The sequence below is a fragment of the Aethalodelphis obliquidens genome, unplaced genomic scaffold (assembly GCF_003676395.1).
Source record: "Aethalodelphis obliquidens isolate GAN/ISIS:26980383/991018 unplaced genomic scaffold, ASM367639v1 scaffold14, whole genome shotgun sequence".
In the NCBI taxonomy this organism is placed as follows: Eukaryota; Metazoa; Chordata; class Mammalia; order Artiodactyla; family Delphinidae; genus Aethalodelphis; species Aethalodelphis obliquidens.
Genome location: NW_020837958.1, coordinates 39,456,111 through 39,480,140, shown reverse-complemented (window position 1 = coordinate 39,480,140; position 24,030 = coordinate 39,456,111). Strand labels below are relative to the sequence as shown.

Sequence of the window (24,030 nt, the reverse complement as noted above, 5' to 3'; positions counted from 1 at the left end):
TATGTTTTTGGAGTCAGTCTTTCCCAGCTGCTGTTCAGCCTCATCACCAGGAGCTAGTCAGACCCTAGCGCCTTCCTCATTTGTCTACGTTGACTGAATTGATGAATGACAGGGTTAGGGGCATACCTGCTCTGTTTTGGAGTTTTTCTTCTCCCGACTGGAAATATCATTTACTGTTTTTCTTTCTTTTTTTTTTTTGCGGTACGTGGGCCTCTCACTGTTGTGGCCTCTCCCGTTGCGGAGCACAGGCTCCGGACGCGCAGGCTCAGCGGCCATGGCTCACGGGCCCAGCCGCTCCACGGCATGTGGGTTCTTCCCGGACGGGGGCACGAACCCGTGTCACCTGCATCGGCAGGCGGACTCTCAACCACTGCACCGCCAGGGAAGCCCTACTGTTTTTCTTTTTTAATTTTAAAAGTTAACGTGATAGCTGAATAAAGTCAAACAACATAGATACATCAAGTGAAAACGAAAAGTGTGGCTCTCCAAGAACGCTCATGATTTACAGTTTGGGAATATAACCTCCTAGAAGACATATATAACAAACTTATGTATATTTTAAAATAAACACATACTTTCTGTTCCTTTGTAAAGCTACTTTTTTCTTTTCAAATTGTTGTAGACTCTCTTACCCTTTTTAATAGCTGCAGAGTGTTCCATAGAATTTGTGTGTACCCTACTTTAACTTTACTTGGGCTCCCCCAGTGATGCAGTGGTTAAGAATCCGCCTGCCTGTGGCACATATATACAATGGAGTATTACTCAGCCATAAAAAGAAACGAAATTGAGTTATTTGTAGTGAGGTGGGTGGACCTAGAGTCTATCATACAGAGTGAAGTAAGAAAGAGAAAAACCAATACCGTATGCTAACACATATATATGGAATCTAAAAAAAAATAAGTGGTACTGATGAACCTAGTTGCAGGGCAGGAACATAGAGAATGGACTAGAGGACTTGTAGTGGGAGGGGGAAGCTGGGGCGAAGTGAGAGTAGCATTGACATATATACACTACCGGATGTAAAATAGTTGGCTGGTGGGAAGCAGCAGCATAGCACAGGGAAATAGGTTTGGTGCTTTGTGATAACCTAGAGGGGTGGGATAGGGAGGATGGGAGGGAGGCTCAAGAGGGAGGGGATATGGGGACGTGTGTATGCATATGGCTGATTCGCTTTGTTGTGCAACAGAATCTAACACAGTATTGTGAAGCAATTATACTCCAATAAAGATCTATTTAAAAAAAAATAAGGCCTGGGAGTCAGAAGAAAAAAGAAAAAAGAATCCGCCTGCCAATGCAGGAGACACAGGTTCGAGCCCTGGTCTGGGAAGGTCCCACATGCCGTGGAGCAAATATGCCTGTGCGCCACAACTACTGAGCCTGTGCTCTAGAGCCCACGAGCCACAACTACTGAGCCTACGCTCTAGAGCCCGTGAACCACAACTACTGAAGCCCACGCACCTAGAGCCCGTGCTCCGCAACAAGAGAAGCCACCGCAATGAGAAGCCCGCCCACCCCAATGAAGAGTAGCCCCCGCTCGCCGCAACTAGAGAAAGCCTGCGCGCAGCAACGAAGACCCAACGCAGGGCTTCACTGGTGGCTCAGTGGTTGAGAGTCTGCCTGCCAATGCAGGGGACAAGGGTTCGAGCCCTGGTCCGGGAAGATCCCACATGCCGTGCAGCAAATAAGCCCATGTGCCACAACTACTGAGCCCGTGCGCCTGGAGCCCATGCTCCGCTACCAGAGAAGCCACCGCAAAGAGAAGCCCGCGCACCACAACAAAGAGTAGCCCCCACTCGCTGCAACTAGAAAAAGCCCGCGTGCAGCAATGAAGAACCAATGCAGCCAAAAATAAAATTAAATAAATAAAATTATATATATAAAAAAACTTTACTGGGCTTCCCTGGTGGCACAGTGGTTGAGAGTCCGCCTGCCAATGCAGGGGACACGGGTTCGTGCCCCGGTCCGGGAAGATCCCACAAGCCGCAGAGAGGCTGGGCCCGTGATCCATGGCCGCTGAGCCTGCGCGTCCGGAACAGGCTCCGTAATGGGAGAGGCCACAACAGTGAGAGGCCCGTGTACCAAAAAAAAAAAAAACTTTACTTAATTTAACTTCATTTAACCAATCCCAAGTTGATGATGGAAATTTGTTTTTAGTTTTTGGAAATTGCTAACAATTGGAATTTGATTTGTTGATAGCCTGTCTCTTCTCTCTCTCAGGTAAGTAGCAACATTATGGCCCAGGAAGCTGTGAGGAATATTGAGATGAAGAGATCTGATAGGAGATTCAACAGCCTGGCCTAGTGAGGGTTTCTATTTATGGGCTACAGGTGGAAGAAAAACCAAAGACCGTCATGAAAAGTCTTCCACATAATCTAATGTATTCTGGGAAGTTATATTTCTAGGTGCCAAAGGTAGGCCCCAAATTCAAACTGGTTCCTGCCCATCTCTCTACTCCCATCTCTTATCCTCACCTCCAATTCTGCAGGCCAGCCAAATGCAACTACTCGGAGTAAGTTCCCTGCACCTGCCTCTGGGCTTCTGCACATCCAGCTTTCTCTGCTTGGAGTACAGTTTCTTCTTTTTGCCTTGCTAATTTTTAATGACTCAGCTCCGGGTTCCCTTTTTTCTGAGGAGCCTACCCTCATGCCCAAGTCTGGATGTGCGACTTCTCTTCTGGACTCCCATAACACCCTATATTTACCCTTGGTAGCACTCGTAACACTAGTATTATCTCCTTACTATCTGTGTGTACATAAACTCCACCAGGGCAGAAGCCATGTTTTTCTCATGGTTGTATCCTGACAGTGGAGGCAAGTAGTAGGTACTTAACAATATGTTAAACATTGCAACAGTGAATAACACTATAAAGGAGAGGGACACGACGTTGCTATAATTGAGGGATCTGAGCTGCTCTAGGCAGTCAGGGGAGATAGTCCTAAAGAAGTGATTGAGAGGGACCTCCCTGGCGGTCCAGTGGTTAAGACTCTGCGCTTCCAATGCAGGGGCGTGCGGGTTCATCCTTGGTGGGGGAACTAAGATCCCACATGACACGCAGCTCGGCCAAAAAAAAAAAAAAATAGTGATCGAGAGAAATATGAAGGATACGTACAAATTAACTATGGCAGAGGGAAAAGATGAACATTCCAGGAAGAAATAACAGCATGTGCGAAGGCTCTATGGTAAGTGGTTACTTGAAATTTTGAAGGCCTTAGAGAAGGCCATATAACTGGAGGGAGAGTGGGAGGGAAATGTATGGTTAGACTGGAGGCTGGAGAGGTCGGTAGGAGCCAAGCTGAGATGTTGCTTGATGCTAAGAGCAATAGGAATCCCAAGGTATATTTTTAATTGGGGGTATTGTGGGGAAAGTGAACAATATCAGATTTGCATTTTGAAGGATTACTCTGGTTGCAGTATGCAAGATGGCTCGGAGGGAAGGCAGGAAGGATGTGATGGTAGCTACGACTAGAGAAAAGATACTAGGAGTAAAGCTGACAGGATTTTATGATGGATGGGAAATGAAAGAGGTATTAAAGATAATGCTTGTTTTTTTGACTTCTGTAATGGTGGACAGAGGTGAGAACACTGGAAGAAATTCAGGCTTGGAGTACATAGGGATTACGAGTTCAGCTGCAAACATGTTGAGTTTGGATGTTTTTGAGATATCCTGAAGGAGATGTTGAAGATGCAATTGGTTATATAGATCTGGAGCTTGGAGATGAGGGTTGGGTGGGGTTGGAGATACACACTCCCGTACATCTGCATATAGGTTGTAAATGAAGTTGTGGATGTGGATGAGAACATCCAAGAAGAGAGTCTTAGAGTGAGGTGGGAAGTGGGCCTAGGACCAAGCATGGGGAAGCTTTAAGACAGTAAGTGGACCAATCAGGGCCAGCTAGGAGCCAGCCAGAAGCTAACTAATCATGGCAGCATCAGACATGGGTGCTGTGTTAGCAAGACTGTTTACTTCTTGTTTAGTTAAATCTGTTTGATTCCCATTGTCTTTAGTCTCTCTAGTTCTCTTTCCCCATTTAAACTTTCAAGGAAGGATATGAAACCCATTCAGGCTGAAATGTAAATAACTCAATGTAGGCGATACAAGTTTCTTTTCCCTGGGGCAGTTTATCTTACTACTTTGAACAAGTCCTTAAGCTAGAGAGGCTGTAGGCTCAAGCTAGAGACTTGGCTGGAAGTTGGCAAACAGGGGTCTAGTCCTAGCTGTCACTGACTTGGTGTGTGGCCTCCAGCAAGTCACTGCTCCTCTCTAGGTTTCAGTTTTCCAATCTGTGAAATGGGGATAAACATCCTTGGACTCACCAAGCTCAAAAGAAAGACTGGATGTGAAGACACTGGGTAAGTTGTAACAGATCTGTCATGAAGACTGTAAAAGGAGTGAAGCTCTGACTGCAGAACTTGGAGAAGCAGACCACAGAGGAGGTGTAGGGAGAAGAGGTAATTTAAGGACAGGACCCCTAATAAGTATGTGTGGGAAGATCCTGCTGACTCTCTGAAAAGGAGGCTCTACCCTTCGGTCTTCCTGCTTGGAAGGAAAGGGGCAGTTCAAGCCCCAGAAAGTTTCCTACAAATCCAGAATTAGGGACTGTGATTTATTCTAATCTTACTCCCATGTCTTGAAGAGGGTCTCAGTCGACCAGAGGAAAACCAACCCCATGTCTGAAGGCGTTTCAGATCTGCCAAGATGTGTCAGGGATTTGAGACAGTAGTATTAGGGGGTCCCATCTTTGTGATGGGGGAGGTTCTTAAGCACCCCCAAATCTGTCTGGGTATGTGTCTCAGCCTTCCCTTCCCTCCCCGCGCCCGTCTATCCCATATGGGTTTGTGTCTTGTTCACTGCGAAAAGGGATAAGGGGTAAGGCGGGGAGGTCTCAGGCCCCCGAGAAAGGAAGATCTTAGTCTTTCTGGGTGCCCCTCCCCTCTCCATAGAGTTCTTGTCCCCTAGAGCAGGTTTCCTGTTTTCCCGCCCAACTCACCCGCAGTTGCTTCCCCTCCAGCCTCTGCGTCCCACTATCTCAGGGTTACTCAGAGCAACTCTATGGTAACTACCTATGTCACCACGTCGCAGCTGAGCGCCGTAGGCGCTGCCGCGATGCCTACCGGGAGCTGTAGTCCGTCAGGGGCTGGGTTCCAAGGCCGCGGGCAGTGCAGCTATTTGTACTTGCCTTCGCCCTCAAGCCGAGGGCCGGGGTCCGGAAGTTGTGACACCCTTTCTCCCTTTCCAGTGGCCCTCACACTTCCTTTTCCCGGGTCCTCCAGCGTGCTCTTGCGTGCGACGCCAGCCGACAGGGGCCAATTGAAGGGCGGTGCGAGGGGGCGGGGCCATAGTTTAAACTAATTGTGTGCTTACGGCGCTGGCGCGAGCCCGCGACCAACGCAATCCGGGGAAAGCCAGAGTAGGAGCGGGAGAGCGGGGCCAGGTAACCGCTGCTGGCGTGTGGTTTGGGCGCCCGCAGGGATGCCCGGGCCCAAGGGGGATGCTGGAGAGGCGGGTGTGAGCGGAAGGGCTCCTTCGTAACCGAGGCTGACTGGGGAGAGTCTATCTAGGGTAAGGTTTGTGAGGAGAGGGCCCTGTCCGAGGGGGAGGTGCCGGGCGTGCTTAGGGGGGAGGGTCTGTTTGGGGGCGTGTCCGTGGAATCGTGTCAGAGGGCTACGCGAGTGCCGGTAATGCGGGTTCCTGAAAGGCTCGTCGCCGAGGGTTCCTGTAGTGGGAAGGCTTCGCCTATTATTGTTAACAATAGTGGTAGTAGTAATAAACATTTTCTCAACCCCAACGACGTTTGAGACATTGTGCCACACCCTTTATATGGATCTTTTTAATATTCCTAACAGCATTATTATACTTTATTACAGATGGGCCATCTGAGGTTTATGTTCAGCTTGGCCAGGTTTGCATAGATAGTGCGTGGTTGGCTATACCGGGGTTTTTGTGGAGTTGGGCTTAAGTGGGGGGGGGGAGGGGCTGTGTTGGCGGTGCGGGTTGTCTTGGACTAACGAGTCAGTTTATTTTGAGCCTCACTTTTCACTTATGATGTAAACAACGAATTTACCTGCCTTACCTACTTTCCTGGGGTGGTTCTGAGGGTGAAATCAGGTAAGCTGTTTCTTGGAAGCATCTTGGAGAGTAAACATTTTTGACTATAAGTGATGTGACTGTGTGAAGGTTTTTGTTGGAAGAGAGCCCAGCTGGGTTGATGCTGCCTCTTCTGGGCGCCCTCTTTTGCTTACACCTGAGATAGCGCTTTTCATCTGGTATTTGTTTGTCTCCCCTACTAGATAGAGACGGTGTCTTTTGTACCTCCATCCTCATGCCTATGCAGGGTGTGAAATGTATCATGGTCATTAACGTATGCTTTGAAATGAATGAGCTTACTTGGGCTGAAAAGGGATAGGAGCCTGGCTTTTCCATCTGTATTTAGTGGCTTTTGAACCTCTTACTATGTCCTCTTGCCTGGAAGGGCACTGCCTTCGAAAAATGTGATAATACTTACTTTAACGCATGCTTACCTTTCTCTGGGGTCTGTTGCCTGGTCATGTGTTTCTAAAGTTCTGGATAATCAAGTGTGGTGAGCAGAAACCTTTGATGAGAAGGGAATTGGAGCTCTACATTGTGGAGATCTTTACTGCTGTGAATATATGGGAACCTTGAGGGAATGTTCACATCAAGTAAGGCATCTTTCAGCCAGCAGGGATGAATGTATGTGTTCCCTCCCTCTCTGTTCCTGTGTGGTATTTTCTCCTTCAGAGGAAGAGGAACATACTTCTTAGTAAAAGCTGCCAAAGTATTCTCTTCTTGGCCCAAGTTCAAGCAAGTGATGACTAATTGTAAAGCCTGAATTACAGTCTAAAGCCCCAAACTGTACTCCCCCAAACTAGAAGATCTTAACCAAAAGCTCATATAAGGAACATTTCTATTTAGAATGTTCATTTTTTAATTTATGGAATATGGGAGTGGGAAGAATGCCTTGAACTAAAACTTGAGTTCTAGAACTGTTAGGATAGGGGAAAGCCCTGCCACAGATGGATAAACAGAGCTGATCAGGGAATGTTTTGACAGCTGTGTCTAATTGATAAAACCCTATGGTCAATAGGTATGTCAGGGGTCATTTATTTCAGCCTCTTACCCAGTTTACATTAAACATATCGAAACATATTGTCCAGACTCAAAATGAGCATTTCCAAGAATGAGACCACTTCCAAAGGTAGTCATCTTAATGTTAGAACAATTCTAATAAATAATAATTGTTTTGTGCTGTCACTGATTATTTCATTTTACCCATATACATTTACTGTTTGTTTTTTCATTATTCTTTCTTGCGTTTTATCCCTTCTTTTTGTGTCAAATAGATGAATACATCCTTCAGTTTTTTGTTTTTTGGGGGTTTTTTTGGCCATGCCAGCGGCATGCGGGATCTTAGTTCCCTGACCAGGGATCGAACCTGTGCTCCCTGCAGTGGCAGTGCGGAGTCCTAACCACTGGACCACTGGGGAATTCCCCCTTCAGATGTTTTCTTAGTGAGGGTCTGTTAGTGGTAAATACTCTGTTGGAAAATATCGTTATTTCCTTGTCAGTCTTGATCGATAGTTTAGCTGCGTACTAGGCTTCCAATTATTTTTTTTCCCAGTGCTTTGAAAATGTCATTTTACAGAAATTCTGGCTTTTTGTTGTTACTCTTGAGAACTGTGCTCACAATTGAACTATTATTTCATTGTATGTAACCTGCCTTTTTCTCTGTTTTTTTTTAAGATCCTTTTTTTTTGTCATTTGTGTTCTGCAGTTTCATTACATGGTGTGGATTTAATTTTATCCTACTGGGGGCTTATAGTGATGCCTCAATCTGAGATTTCATACCTTTCAATTTTGTAAAAATTCCCCTCTTTATTTAAAAAAAATGTTTTTCCGGGCTTCCCTGGTGGTGCAGTGGTTAAGAATCCGCCTGCTAGTGCAGGGGACGCAGGTTCAAGCCCTGGTCCAGGAAGATCCTACGTGCCCCAGAGCAACTAAGCCCATGCACCACAGCTACTGAGCCTGCACTCTAGGGCCCGCGAGCCACAACTACTGAAGCCTGCGCGCCTAGAGCCTCGTGCTCCGCAACAAGAGAAGCCACCGCAATGAGAAGCCCCCATTTGCTGCAACTAGAGAAACCCCGGGCGCAGCAACAAAGACCCAATGCAGCCAAAAATAAAATAAATTTTTAAAAAAACCAAAAAAGTTATTCCATCTGTCACTATACAAAAATATTACATTACTGATTATATTCCTCACACTGTACAGTTAATACCCGTGACTCACTTATTTTGTAACTGGAAGTTTGTATCTCTTAATCTCCCTCACCTATTTTTCATCCCCCCAGTCAGCTTCCCTAGCAACTACCTGTTTGTTCTCTGTGACTCTTTCTGTTTTGTTATGTTTTTTAGATTTCACATATAATTGAAATGGTACAGTATTTGTCTCTCTCTGTCTGACTTATTTCACTTACCTAGTACCCTCTAGGTCCATCTGTGTTGTCGCAAATGGTAAGATTTCATTCTTTTTTACAGCTGAGTAATATTCCATTAGATATATGTACCACATCTTCTTTATCCATTCATCTATCCATGGGCATTTAGATTGCTTTCATATCTTGGCTATTATAAATAATGCTGCAATGAACATAGGGGTGTATATATCTTTTCACCTCGTTTTTGTTTTCTTTGGATAAACACCCAGGAGTGGAATTGCTGGATCATATAGTAGTTCTGTTTTAATTTTTTGAGGAACTTCCATATTATTTTCCATAGTGGCTGCACCAGTTTACATTCTGCCAACAGTGCCAGAGGGTTCCCTTTTCTCCACATCCTCCCCAGGACTTGTTGTTTGTTGTCTTTTTGATAATAGCCATTCTAACAGGTATGAGGTGATATCTTATAGTGGTTTTAATTTGCATTTCCCTGATGATTAGTGATGTTGAGCATCTTTTCATGTGGCCATTGGCCATCTGTTTGTCTTCTTTGAAAAAAATGTTCAGGTCCTCTGCCCAATTTTTAATTTGGTTTTTTTTTTAATGTTGAGTTATATGAGTTCTTTGTATATTTTGGATATTAACCCTTTGTCAGATATATTGTTTGTGAATATCTTCTCCCATACCATGTTTTGGTCTTCTTTTCACTTTTTTGTTGCTAGTTTCCATTGCTATACAAAAGCTCTTTAGTTTGATGTAGTCCCATTTGTTTATTTTTGCTTTTGTTTCCCTTGCCTGAAGAGACATATCCAAAAAAATATTGCTAAGACTGATGTCAAAGAGCACACTGCTTGAGTTTTCTTCTAAGAGGTTTATGGTTTCAGGTCTTACATTTAAGTCTTCATTCATTTGGAATTTATTTTTGTATATGGTATGAGAAAGGAGAAAGTAGTCCAGTTTGAATCTTTTGCATGTACAGCCGTACAGTTTTCCTAATACTATTTATTGAAGAGACTTTTACTCATTGTATAGTCTCATCTCCTTTGTTGTAGATTGATTGATCATGTAAGTGTGTGTTCATTTCTGCATTCTCTGTTCTGTTCCATTGATCTGTGTGTCTTTTTTTTAAATTTATTTATTTAATTAATTTATTTTTGTCTGCATTGGGTCTTTGTTGCGGTACGTGGGCTTCTCATTGCGGAGGCTTCTCTTTGTTTCGGAGCACGGGCTCTAGGCATGCGGGCTTCAGTAGTTGTGGTGTGTGGGCTCAGTAGTTGTGGCACACGGGCTCTAGAGCACAGGCTCAGTAGTTGTGGCACACAGGCTTAGATGCTCCGCGGCATGTGGGATCTTCCTGGACCAGGGCTTGAACCCATGTTCACTGCATTAGCAGATGGATTCTTACCCACTGCGCCACCAGGGAAGCCCCTGTGTGTCTGTTTTGGTGTACTGTTTTGGTTAGTATAGTTTTGTAGTATAGTTTGAAATCAGGGAGCATGATACCTTCAGTTTTATTCTTCAGGATTGTTTTTGCTATTCAGGGTCTTTTGTGTTTCCATTACAAATTTTAGAATTATTTGTCCTAGTTCTGTGAAAAATTCCCTTGGTATTTTGATAGGGATTGCACCGAATTTGTAAAATGCCTTAGGCTGGAATGGTCATTTTAACAATACAGTAAGTCCTCTACATATGAACCTTCAAGTTGCAAACTTTCAAAGATGCGAACATGTATTCAAATGTCCGATCACATAAGGTAGTTCACGTGTCTGGCATACATTGTCACGTGCATGCATCCTCTACGAGTGGTTCTGCTTTTGTGTACTTTTCTGTACAGTACTCTGTACAGTACAGTAGTACAGTATCTTTATTTCAAGCCCAGGGTGTCCAGAAGCAAGCATAAAAACAGCAGTGATGTAGCTGGTACTACTGTACATTTCAAGGTACTCTACTGTAAAATTAAAATTTAATTTTTGTGTTTGTTTTTTATGTATTATTTGTGTGAAAAGTATTATAAACCTATTATAGTACAGTACTATATAGCCAATTATGTTAGTTGGCCATCTAGGCTAACTTTGTTGGACTTGGGAACAAATTGGACTTACACTCTTGGAAGGGAACTTGTTCGTATGTAGGGGACTTAACTGTATTAATTCTTCCAATCCATTAGCATGGTGTATCTTTCCATTTGTTAGTATCATCTTTAATTTCTTTCATCAGCATCTTGTCTTTTTCTTAGTACAGGTCTTTTACCTCAGTTAGATTTATTACTAGATATTTTATTCCTTTTGAGCAATTGTAAATAAAATTGCTTTCTTAATTTCTCTTTTTGATAATTCTTTGTTAGTGTATAGAAACACAACAGATTTCTGTATATTAATTTTGTATTCTGCAACTTTACTGAATTCATTGATGAGTTCTAATTTTTTTTGGTGGCCCCTTTAGGATTTTCTGTAGTATCATGTCATCTGCAAACAGTGACAGTTTTACTTTTTCCTTCCCAATTTGGATTCTTTTTATTTCTTTTTCTTGCCTGATTGCTGTGGCTAGGACTTCCAATACTAGGTTGACTAAAAGTGGTGAGAGTGGGCATCCTGTCTTGTTCCTGATCTTAGAGGAAATGCCTTCAGCTTTTTACTGTTGAGTATGATGTTAGCTGTGGGCTTGTCATACATGGTCTTTATTTTGTTGAGATGTTCCCTCTAGACCCACCTTTTTTTTTGTCATTTAAAAAAATTATTTATTTTTCGCTGCATTGGGTCTTTGTTGCTACGCGTGCACTTTGTAGTTGCGGTGAGCAGGGGCTACTCTTTGTTGTGTTGCACAGTCTTCTCATTTCGGTGGCTTCTCTTGTTGCGGAGCACGGGCTCTAGGCACGTGAGCTTCAGTAGTTGTGGCACGCAGGCTCAGTAGTTGTGGCTCGCGGGCTCTAGAGTGCAGGCTCAGTAGTTGTGGCACACGGGCTTAGTTGCTCCGTGGCACGTGGGATGTTCCTGGACCAGGGATCGAACCTATGTCCCCTGCATTGGCAAGCAGATTCTTAACCACTGCGCCACCAGGGAAGTCCCATCTAGACCCACTTTGATGCTATTTTTTTTTAAATCATAAATGGATGTTGAATTTTGTCAGAAGTGTTTTCTGCATCATTTAGATGATTTTTATTCTTCAGTTTGTTAATGTGGTGTATCACACTGATTGATTTGTGGATATTGAACCATCTTTGCATCCCTGGGATAAATACCACTTGATCATGGTGCATGATCCTTTTATGGTGTTGTTGAATTTGGTTTGCTAATATTTTGTTGAGGATTTTCACAACTATAAAGTGATATTGGCCTGTAATTTTCTTTCTTTGTGATATCTTTGTCTGGTTTTGGTGTTGTGGTGATGCTGGCCTTGAAAATGTTTGGAAGCATTCCTTTCTCTGTAATTATTTTGGAATAGTTTGAGAAGAATAGGTGTTAACTCTTCTTTAAATGTTTGGTAGAATTCACCTGTGAAGTCGTCTGGTCCTTCACCTTTGTTTATTGGCAGTTTTTTTGTTTTGTTTTGTTTTTGTTTTTTTTTGAGGTACGCGGGCCTCTCACTGCTGTGGCCTCTCCTGTTGCAGAGCACAGGCTCCGGATGCGCAGGCTCAGCGGCCATGGCTCACGGGCCCAGCCGCTCCGCGGCATGTGGGATCCTCCTGGACCGGGGCACGAACCCGTGTCCCCTGCATCGGCAGGCAGACTCTCAACCACTGCGCCACCAGGGAAGCCCCTATTGGCAGTTTTTTTAAATTGCTGATTCAATTTTATTACTGGGAATTGGTCTATTTATATTTTCTATTTCTTCCTGATTCAGTCTTGGGAGATTGTACATTTCTAAGAATTTGTCCATTTCTCTTAGGTGGTCCATTTTATTGGCATATACCTCTTTAAATAGTGCCTCTCCCTGATCTCATATTTAACTTACCTTGAACCTTCTATTGTTAATTCTGACCTCCACATCTCTTATTCTTTTCTTCATGATTTCTGTCTCTCTCTTTCTGTGTTACCTCTAGATAATTTCCTTAAATCTATCTCCTAGCATACTAATTACTCTTAAGCTAGAACTAATTTATTTTTTTAACATATAAATTTAAATATTTACTTATTTATTTTTGGCTGTGTTGCTGCACGTGGGCTTTCTCTAGTTGCGGCAAGTGGGGGCTACTCTTTGTTGAGTTGCACGGGCTTCTCGTTGCGGTGGCTTCTCTTGTTTTGGAGCATGGGCTCTAGGCACATGGGCTTCGGTAGTTGTGGCGCGTGGGCTTAGTTGCTCTGTGGCATGTGGGATCTTCCCGGACCAGGGATCGAACCCGTGTCCCCTGCATTGGCAGGCAGATTCTTAACCACTGTGCCACCAGGGAAGCCCCAAATTTACTTTTTGAATTCTTATTTTCATTAGCTAAGTTTTTCATTTCCTCAAGTACTCTTTGGTTCATTTTCAAATCTGCCTCTTTGTTTTTCATGGTATCTTGTTTTTGTCCTGTGTTTTCAATTCATCTATATTAATTTTAAATAAATTTAACTTACTGTGTTTGTTCAGTTTTCTGAAGCTTTTTGAGTGTAATCCTGCCATTTGTTTCAATGACTCTTTGTCATGATGGATTGTTTCCTCAAGTATTTTATAATTTTGGATTGTGAGCTCATATTCAAAGGAGTATTATCTATGATAGCCTTATGTAGCTTGAGTTGAGGTCAGTTCTCTCAAGAACAGCTTTTTTATTTTAATCAGCTTTGCTTAATTATAATTTATGCATTTGTAATACGCTTTATTTAAAGTAAAAAAAGTTTTTACAGATTTATACATTTATAAAAAGCTGCCCCAATCAAGATACAGAGCATTCCCATCACTCCCAAAAGTTTCCTTATGCCTCTTTACAGTTCATCTTTCCCTTTCCCTTGGCCCCAGGAACCACTATAGATTAATTTGTATTTTCTAGAATTTTATCTAAGTCAAATTATACAGAGTGTACCTTTATGTGTGCTTTCTTTCAGGCAGTGTAATGCATTTCAAATTTATCTATTTAGTACATATATCAGTAATTTGTTACTATCTGTTCCTAAGTAGTATTCTGTTATATGACTATATCATACAGTTTTGTTTATCATTTACTGTTGATGGACATTGGGGTTGTTTCCAGTTTTTGGCTGTTGTGATAAAATTGTTGTGAGCATTCATGTACAAATCTTTGAGTGGACATGTATTTTCTTGACTCTTCGGAGTGAAATGGCTGGGTCATATGGCATGTTATCTTTAAATTTTTAAGAAATTACCAGTTTTCCAAAGTGGCTGTACTGTTTCATGTTCCCATTGCAGTATCTGAGGGCTCTAGTTTCTTTATATTCTTACCAACACTTGGTATTGTCAGTCTTTTTAATTTTAGCCTTTCTCATGGAGGTGTAGTGTTATTGTGGTTTTAATTTGCATTTTCCTGATGATGTTGAACATCTTTTGGCCATTTGTGTATCTCCTGCAGCAACTTTGTATTTGCTCCTGCTGGGAACTAAAGGCTGTTCCCAACCTGGGAGTAAAATGTCTGGAATTTTTCTGTACTTGTAGATTTCCAGGCCACAGACTTAGTATAAATTTTTAACTCCAAATCCACCTCTTGTGTGCACCTATGGTTATTAATTCCTAGAAAGTTTTGTGTTTTTGTTGTTGTTGTTGTTTTTTTGCGGTATGTGGGCCTCTCACTGTTGTGGCCTCTCTGGTTGCAGAGCACAGGCTCCGGACGCGCAGGCTCAGCGGCCATGGCTCACGGGCCCAGCTGCTCCGCAGCATGTGGGATCTTCCCAGACCAGGGCACGAACCCGCCTCCCCTGCATTGGCAGGTGGACTCTCAACCACTGCGCCACTAGGGAAGCCCTCCTAGAAAGTTTTTTCCTCCCACTTTACTAGATGAGCAAGGCAACCTCTCTTATTTCCCTGTGGACAGATTTTTTTTTTTTCCTAGTCTGTCTTTTTTACTGAGGATCCCAGCCTTTATACAGAGATCTCAGGGTTTTTTTTATGGGCTCAAGATCTCCTGGACTATGAGGAGGTCACGAATTCCTTACATTGCTGGGACAGCTATGCCTCACTAATCCAATTTTCAGCTTCTTTCTTTCTGTTTCCTGGGATTTCTCCTACTTTCTTGTGAGTTCAGTTTATCTAGTGTAAGTTAGGATCCTATCAGGAAAATAGAAACCACACACAGATATTTTAATAGAGTGAATTCAGTAAAGGTGTTTAGTTTAATCCCTTGTTGGAGGGCTGAAAGAGCAAAAAGGGAGTCTTAAAGTAACTTTGATATAATAACTGCATAAAGCACCTGCCTCATCCAGGACTGAAAAACAAAGGGAAGAAGGTAGGGGTTGTCAGAACCTAGAATTCTGGAGGGATCTGATGGAACTGCATGCACCCTGATTCTCTGAGGAGAGGGCGTTGCTGGTTTCTCAGGAGCTCACAGGAGGGGCCTGGAGGAGCCAGGTTTGGTTGAGCCCTGCCCTGCTGGTGCTGGTGCCTCTGAGAGGGAGTTTAGAAAGAAGCAGGGAAGAATCAACTGCTGTTGTCAAGAAACAGCAAGCCACAGGAAGAAGGAAATCCCTTGCAGCCTCTTCCTGCCTTCCATTTTCCCTTTAGCACCCCCTGTAGACAGAACCTAACTGGGAGCCCGCTGGCAAAGGTGAGATAGTATTGGTGGAGTCCGAGCCCCAGCATCACAGAGCAGAGCATAACAGGGTAGGTGTGGAGCTGAGAGAAAATAACTTAACTAGCAAGTGTAAAAGGATTTTTATTATATTTTTCTAAGCATTTCCAGGCATATTTAGTAGGAATCTTTTCGGGTTATCTGGTCCATTATATCAACAGTTAGTAATAGCAATAGAGGCCTTTCTTTTTTTTCAGCGTATACTGTTCTAAGCACTTTACATGAACTGCTTCCCAAAGTTCTATGAGGTAAGTACTATTATTTCTACTATAAATTAATCTACCCAAAGCCATACAGTTTGTAAGTGGTAGGGTTGGTGTTCTATTCCAAGCATTCTGGGTTCCATAATGCACATTCTTATTTATTGTGCTGAAAGTTCTTTCCTACATCAAACCAAAATCTATCCTCCTTTAACTTGTACTAACTAGTTCTGGTTTTGGCTTCTTTCACGGGGACACGTAAGTCTTTCTCCTTGTCTACATGACAAGCATGCATATGTTTGAAAAAAGTTTTCATGTTTTCCCTGGCATAACATCTGTAGTTCTCCCCTCACATTTGCTATGACATGACTTTCAGACCCTTCACCACAGTGGTTGTCATTCTTTCTCGCACGTGCTCTGACTTTGCTTTTCAGAGGTGGGGCACAGAGTCGTCTTCTACTAACATGACCTGAGCCACATTGATGTTTTGGGTAGGTCTGTCAGATTGATGGTTCGCAGGGGAGTGTCTGGAGTAACAGCCTGTCCTCCACTTCCCACCATAGGCAGCCTTTTTTTCCCCCCAAAGGCGACATTTTTAATATGAACTGTTGTACCAGGTCCTTACCATCCCATGTTAGTTTGGTTGATTTCTTTTATTCTAAATGCAGGGCTTTATGTGTAGTCCTGTTAAATTATTTATTGGCTATTTTTGGTATCATTGAAGCTGTTAAGATCTTTTTGCCGGATCAAATCGAAAAACATTGTATTTTCTTTTCTTCACAGTTTACAATTCCAAAGTTTAACAAGTAGACCTTACATGTTTTCATTCTGTCTTTGGTAAAAATGCTAAACATGGTAGGTTTGAGAAGAAAGCTGAATGTTACACCTCTGGAGATCTTACTTCAGTTGATGGAGGTTTGGGGGGAATAGTTTTGACTATTCTTTCTGCTAAATTGGGGGAGGAGCTGTCTGGAAAGGGCAGAATCTTGGCTGTCAATGAGGGGAGGAGAGAGTCAAGGCTAAGGATTGGCCTTTGGGCAGTCAGTCACCCTAATAAGGGGCCACTTGGCAGAAGTAAAATGATCTGGTGGCTGTAGAAGGGAGAGAGGGCATATTGCACAGCATGCTTCTGGGTTGAGGCCTCTCTTGGCAGCTGTGTCAGCTGTCCTTTCTGTCCTCTTTAAGGGCCAGTTTCTTTGAAGCCAGTGCAGGAAATGCCAGTGATTCAGCCTTGCATATTTCTTCTGCCTTATTGCAGCTCAGGACTGGTTTGTCTGGTGAGGAGTGAAGACTGTGCATGTATTTCAGGCTTATTTATTTGACCACCTGGGTGCCTTCCTGTGACTGGCTAGAGACACTTGCTTTGCAGGCTGTCAAGTTTTTGGTGCCCTGTGGCAACGTGAATACAGTGTGACCCAAGGTCTTGGTCCTGTGTGTGGGTAGCAACTGCATTCTGCCCTGTAAGGGGGCATTTGTCAAGTGCCTGACTTCTGGATGGTCTCAGTGAGGGATGAGGTTACAATAGCGTTGATTGCCTACTTTTCTGTCTTTCCTATGGCGTGACGATGTGAGTTTGAGGGAAACCTCTTGAGTTTGCCATGGTACCCCAGAGTTGTACTCATGGTACCCCAGAGTTTGCCATGGTACCCCTCATGAACGACTGCAAAGTGGACTCTGTCTGGTTGCTGACCCCCAAAGCCCAGTTTCCTTAGGCAGTGAGCAAATCATAATGAGTGCCTATTATACCTCTCACAGAGCTGAATATTTAACAAGTGTATTTATAATACAGGATTTCCCTACTCCCCAACTGTTCAAACCTACAGATACTTAACAAGAATAATGTAACAAATGCTTGTATATTCTTCACCAATATTCACTAATTGTTAACAGTTTGCTATTTTTGGTCTCTATCCTTCATTTTCTGAACCTTTTGACTGTTAGATGTAAACATCATGTTACTTCATCCCTAAATATTTCCACAAGTATTTCCTAAAAAAATAAGAGTATCTTCCTATCATAGCCACAATAAAATTATACTCAGAAATTCAATTCATCCGGTATACAGTACTTGTTCAGATTGCTCTAATTTTTCCAATGATGTCTTTCATAGACTTTTTGTCAGTTCAGGATCCATTGAAGGATCATGCATGCGTTAGTTGTCACGACTTTGTCAAGCCTTTATTCTGCTTTAACTTTGAACAGTTTTTAAATCCCTTAATCTTGAATGCCTTTTCATCTGTCATAGCATTGACATTCTTTAGAGTTCAAGTTAGCTTTTTGCAGAATGTCTCTTAATTTGGATTTGTATGACTATTTCCTCTTGACTAGATACAGGTTAAACATTTTTGGTAAAACTAGATAGGTTAATACAGTAGTTTGATTAGTGAAGCTAGAAAACACATGCAAACAGTATTCAGTTTTGCATGACAGTACATAATTTAGCACTCAGTTATGTTGTCTAATCTGTAAGCCCCATCAGAGAAGAGGGAATTCAGTAGGACCTGGAGGTGCTAGGAGAGACTTTAGTAGGAAGATGGGGTTTGGAAGATGGATAGAATTTGAGGCAGTTGGAGTATGGTTAGACAAGCTGCTATTTGGACTTCTCATCCCACTACTAAGGTTATATATCATGAAAAGTGAATTTCCTCTCCAGAGTTTAGAGCTCTGTATCTTTCATGGTGTTTGTACTGCTGGGAAGCCTAATAGTTTAGAGCTCTTGCTTTGGTTTCAGACAGGCCTAGAGACTGTGCTCAGCATTTTGACAGCTGCCTAACCTCAGGGAAGTTTCCTTACGTGCAAGCTAGAAAGAGTATTGGTAACTCTTTAAAATGTTATTGTGATGCTCAGAGTGAAATATTGCATAAATACTTGAATTAAAACATTTGAATGCCTTTAGGTGGGGGCAACACTTCCTCGTTTTTCCATGTGCCACACTGGAACATTCATTTCTATTACCTGCCTAACCCCTGAAGGGGCTTGAATTTACCACTGCTGGATAACTGAAGGCATGGAAATGAGAAAGGGCTTGGCTCCTGCAGAGAGAAATGGGAAGACTGGCTTGATTAGCTCAGAGTGTACACTGTGGAACAGTGGGAAATAAGGTTGAATAAATGACTTGAGGCTGTATAGTGGAGGGCTTGGACAGTTAAGCCAAGGGATTTAGATATGGTGCTTTAGGAAGAAAACCACGGAAGGCTTTTGAGCAGGAGGGACACACTTAGAAATGTGAGTGGTCTGGAGCCTCCTGAGGAAGGACCTTTCCTGCTTTAGAGACCGGAGCCCTAGTACGGCAGAGCCTCCCCAGTGCTGACCACGTTGGGGTGTGGTTTGGCTGTCTTGCCACAGGAGGCCAGACTTTCTGCCCCGGTGACTCTTCCTTGCTCTGCCACTGACCCACCCCATTGAACTAGGCTGCGTGGCTTCCCTTCCGGTGGCTGTCTGATCTACAGAATGCTGGGGCTGCCCAGGATGATGTGAGGCTCAGCTGACCAACAGTCGGCGGGATGGGGGAATGAACAGCATTCCTGTCCCTTTGCCCCTTCCTTGGGTGGAGGCTAATTATAAGCCAGATTGCCAGGGATCACTTTGTCCGAACCTGAGAAAGCTGTTCACCAGGAGGTAAGTCAAGATGGTTCCTACCCTCTCTCTGCTTTTTCATAGGTCAGCTTTTTCCCGAACAGGATCTCTACTGCTTTCTTTTTCCTTGATCCAGGTTCTTCTAAGTAACCTTCTTTCAATTACTTGAAGTAAACAGGTTACTGCAGGAGGTGGGCAGAGATGTTTAATAAACATATTCTTCTAGCTGTGGGAGGAGAGTCTAGGGGGTTTCACTGACCCCTGTTGTGAGGTAGATTACCCAGAACTCTTGTGAACCAGGCACTAAACGATGGCTCATACTCATAGGAGCCGCTGCAGAGAAGTCCTGATCTTAAGCTATCATTTCTCAGAAACTGGGTTTCAAAACCATTCTTGCTGTGCTTTAGTGTCCTGAGTTATCTCCCCTTTGAAAGACAGCAGCGAGGAACAGGAAGGGGGAGGTGCATGGATTAGGGTGTTTGTGGCTTTTGCTGGGAGTCAGGGTGACTAGGTTTCTAGTCCTGATTACTGCTAACCAGCTGTGTGACCAGGGACAAACTGCCTAACCCCACTGGACTATAGTTTTCTTATACGTAAACATGAGCAGTTTAGATTATATGATCTTGAAGATTTCTTCCAGAGCCAAAATTTATGATTATGTAATGTGTGGCTGTAAATTAGTATAACAGTTTATCTTTAACACACGTGACATATACTGCCCATACCTTGTCCCCTTCATTGTAATTTTGGGACAATTAGAGTATTTGTAAATTTGTCCCCCTCGAAGTAATCGTGTTCTCAGCCTTTACGTTTACTCAGGTGATGCTGCCAGTGCTCAAAACATCTTTGGCCTCTCAGCCAATCTTTTGAATATTCTCAGAGGTAGCAAATCTTCACTCTTGCTTGGTAGATTCAGTTTTTGGAAACACCTAGAAGATGTTGTGAGCCAAAGACAAGCAAGGCAGTATCTTTTCTGGTGAAGAATGAGGTGTGACTGTAAAATAATAAGATTTAATTTTTGTGTGTGTCTCGCATGGAGTAGCCTTTAAAGGCAGTTCCCAAAGTAGTGTCTTGTAAATCTTAGGAAACTATTTTGATTACAGGTTTCACTTGATTCAACAAGATTGGAAATGTTTGTTTAAAAGGGCGTCACTTCCTTTTTACTCCCTGTGCGTATGCCTGCTTCTAGGTCAAAGTGACAAGATAGTGGGCGGGGAAAATTAGCCTTTCTTGTGGTAGTCCTCCCAAATCACAAATGTGCTGAGGGTCAAAAAGGTTGGAACATGCTGCTATGGGACATTGTAGCTGAGGAGCCACTGCAGTCCCGGCTCCAGAAGACTCAGCAGCCACAAGTTGCTCAGGCTGCAGCAGCCACTGCTCACCAGCACACCATAGTGCATCAGGGTGATTCCCAGGTGGCGTGGCTGAAGCAGATGATTTGGTAGCTCCAGTCTTTTGTAGGAGAAATGATGTATCAGCTTACTTGGTTTGTTGTCTGTTGTTGTTTGTTTATTTGTTTTCCTCAGCAGTTTGAGAAGCAGAGGGGCTCTTTTTTTTAAAATTAATTAATTAATTAATTTATGGCTGTGTCGGGTCTTCCTTTCTGTGCGTGGGCTTTCTCTAGTTGTGGCAAGCAGGGGCCACTCTTCATCGCGGTGTGCGGGCCTCTCAGTATCGCGGCCTTTTGTTGCAGAGCACAGGCTCCAGACGCACAGGCTCAGTAATTGTGGCTCATGGGCCCAGTTGCTCCGCGGCATGTGGGATCTTCCCCAGACCAGGGCTCGAACCCGTGTCCCCTGCATTGGCAGACAGATTCTCAACCACTGCGCCACCAGGGAAGCCCCAGAGGGGCTCGAACCCGTGTCCCCTGCATTGGCAGACAGATTCTCAACCACTGCGCCACCAGGGAAGCCCCAGAGGGGCTGTCTTGAACGCATTTCAGTTAGGCTGTCTGTAGTATCCTGGACTTTGTTCCTGGAAATGGTGTCTTGTTGATAACTAGTCAAGAAAATAAGGCGTTAAGCATCCTAATCAAAAGGTTCTGTCGCTAAGTCACTTTGTGATTCTCTTTCTCACGGCCATGTTTTCTTCATTTTTCTTCATTGAAAGAGTTAGATACTAAGAGTTCTAGATCTGAAAACAGGTAGGCCAAAGGAGGTTTGAGGTAGGGAGCTATCTGTTTGTTCTAAGCTGCTTGACTATTAGACTAGGGAGGTAGGAGTGGAATTCCTTTTTAGTCCTTAAATTGTAGTGACTATACTCTCTACTCGCAGTCACAGCTGAGTGATCAAACGTGAAGCAGCTATTTAATGAGAAGCAGGCACTGGGAGCTTTCTCCTGAAAAACAATCACAGGACATGCTGATCTTGAGAGAGGTAGTCGTTCCCTGGTAGGACCTATTGTTTGAAGGAGGTGGGGGTGAATATCATCAAAATGGACAGTGTGGATATTGTGGTTTAGAAGGGTTAGAGACTTTGTTCCCTGCTGTTGTTAATTTCAAGCCTCTCTTTAAAGGGATTTTCTTAATGATTGGAGCAGTGTGGGAATCATTTAGAGAAAAAGCCCCATGTAACCACAATAGAAATTAAATGCCTAAGAGCAGAGCCAGTTGCTGGAGAGACCTAATCAGTTGCTTTTCAATACTTAGATCCTACAGTGACAGCAAGGAGAGAATAGGCTGCTTGGTGAGCTCGCTATGTACTAGGCTGGGAGATTTGGGCTCTAAACAGAGGAGGAGGTGATCTGTAGAGTCCACACCTCTTAATCTCCCTATTTCTCTTCTTTCCCTCAGTGCCCTTTAGTTTTAATTAGGATTGTGTAAACACAGTCAGCTTGCCAGTCCCCTTAAAGTGGCAGGCCCATGACATTTTCTGCTGGTCACTCTTGCTAGGTATGTGGCTTTAAAGTAGAGGGATTGTCCTCTTTGACAGTTTGGCTTCGCTGGCTGCCTCACTGAAAGAATTCTCTAGATTAGGGCCAGTTGGCTGTCATTCAGTTGGGCAGCATTATTTAGCACCTGCGGTGTGCAAGCATTGTGCTGGAACGGAGCTGATAGGTGAATAAGATGGTTTCTGCTCTTCAGGAGCTTATTAGTCAAGTGAAATACATATGCAGCTAACGTTGACCCAAGGAGGAATGAAGTAAAGTGTGTAGAGGAACAAGCAGTATGGAGCATATAGAGGAAACAACAATTAATTATTCCTGAATTGGGGGGAACAAGGAGAGCTTCTGAAGGGAGAAAGCATTTGAGCTAGGTTGCAAAGGGTGAATTAGAATTCCTTAAGTTCAGAAGAAAGGACATTTTGGGTTTTTTTGATTTTTGGTTTTTTTTTTTGACCGTGCCACGTGGCTTGTGGGATCCTAGTTCGCTCAAACCCGGGCCCTTGGCACTGAGAGCACAGAGTCCCAACCACTGGACCACCAGGGAATTCCCTTTTTTAAAAAATGTTTTTTACCTTTTTCGGTTTTTAGAAAGGGCATTATGGAGGAGGTCACAGCATGGGCAAAGGCACAGAGCCTGGAAAATGCCTGGCATGTCTGGGAAAAGTGTTCCTGAGATAGAAGATATTTTAGAGGAATGAGCTGGAGATGAGGCTGGAAAAGATGTTTGATGGTTGGATCTTAAAGAACATTTAAGTGTCATGCTAAGGGATTTGGATTTTATTCTTCATGGAGTTAGCTCTTGAGTGTTTTGGAGTGTTTTTCAAGTGTAAGGTCTTAGATTTCAGGGTTGAGAAGGTGGTGGTCTTGGTTCTTAAAGTATAAAGTTTGTCAGCCATCTAATGTTTATGTACTTGATTCCTTAGTTATATTTTCTAAAGCACCTCCAACCACAAGAAGGCAGGAAATAGTCAGCAGTGTCCCTTTAGACTGCGCTTTCGCCACTCCCCAAAGATGAAGATTTTCTTAGGCATATACATCCTACAGTCTTGTTTAGTGAGTTCCTTACTACTGCTAATCCTTTTGAATATACAGTGGAAACCAAAAACATTTTTTTGAACTGATTGAAAATAGTATATATTCACTGTAGGAAATATGAAAAATACAGAAAAGTATAAAGAAAACTAAAATCATCCATAGCCCTACCATCTGGAGAAAATCAGTTATTTTCATTTTAGTGTTTCCTTTCGATATTTTGTACCTATGCACATTTCTGTGTGGCATAGTCCAGATCATATGTTACCTACAATTTTGTCTTCTGCTTTTTTTCCATTTCCCATTGTTTTCATTATATAAATTCATATATGTTTATAATGTTACTGAAGCTCTTTACAAATATTCCTTTTTTCTTTTTTCTTTTTGGTTGTGCCTCTCGGCTTGTGGCATCTTAGTTCCCTGACTAGGGATCGAACCTGGGCCCCCTGCAGTGGAAGCTCAGAGTCCTAATCACTGGACCACCAGGGAATTCGCGATATTTCTAATGGCTGCATAATAGTCTATCATATAGGATTTTTATAGTGCTTTCAGTTTTTTCTATTTTAAACAATACTCTAATACTTAGATACAAATTATAAAAGTAATATATATAATAAGTCAGTCCCTTGCACATCACCCTTTATCCTAATCCTACTCTGCAGAGGTAACAATTACTTATTAATAGTTTTTATTAATTTATAATTAGTAATTTCTGGTGTATCTTTGTATGAACATTATTATGCATAAGTTTTGATCAGTATTTTTCATTATTTTCTTATGATACATCTCTGCAAGTGAATTACTGGGTCAAATGATGTGAAATTAAATTTTTTTTCCTGATTGTACTTCATGGTACAGTTTAGAAAACATGAAAAGTAAGGTTTTTAAGGGAGGAAATAAGAATACCCATAATTCCACAACTCACAAATAAACATTATTTGATATATTTCCTTATAAATCTAACATGCATATTCACACACAGCTGTGCACGTGTGTGTATGTATCACATACACACTTGTATATGTAGTTTAAAAAATAAAGTCATACCACACTAACACTATATATAGTGCTTTTAAAATTCAACATTTCCCCATGTCATTAAAATTATTTAGAATATTTTTAATGACTGCATAAGGCTTCATCATATGGATATATCATAATTTACTTGAGTTAT

At 42.7% G+C, this 24,030-nt stretch overlaps 2 protein-coding genes across 2 annotated transcripts in view; one reads left to right on the top strand and one right to left on the bottom strand.

Annotated features, from left to right (window-relative positions):
- TOMT (transmembrane O-methyltransferase) overlaps window positions 1-5,310 on the bottom strand; it is a 28,302-nt gene extending 22,992 nt beyond the window's left edge. The window contains exon 1 of the mRNA XM_027115621.1: window positions 5,113-5,310. The gene's annotated coding sequence lies outside the window, so the exon portion shown is untranslated. The remainder of the gene's footprint in view (window positions 1-5,112) is intronic.
- A 140-nt stretch (window positions 5,311-5,450) lies between these two features.
- NUMA1 (nuclear mitotic apparatus protein 1) overlaps window positions 5,451-24,030 on the top strand; it is a 73,783-nt gene continuing 55,203 nt past the window's right edge. Inside the window, exon 1 of the mRNA XM_027115602.1 lies at window positions 5,451-5,560. The gene's annotated coding sequence lies outside the window, so the exon portion shown is untranslated. The remainder of the gene's footprint in view (window positions 5,561-24,030) is intronic.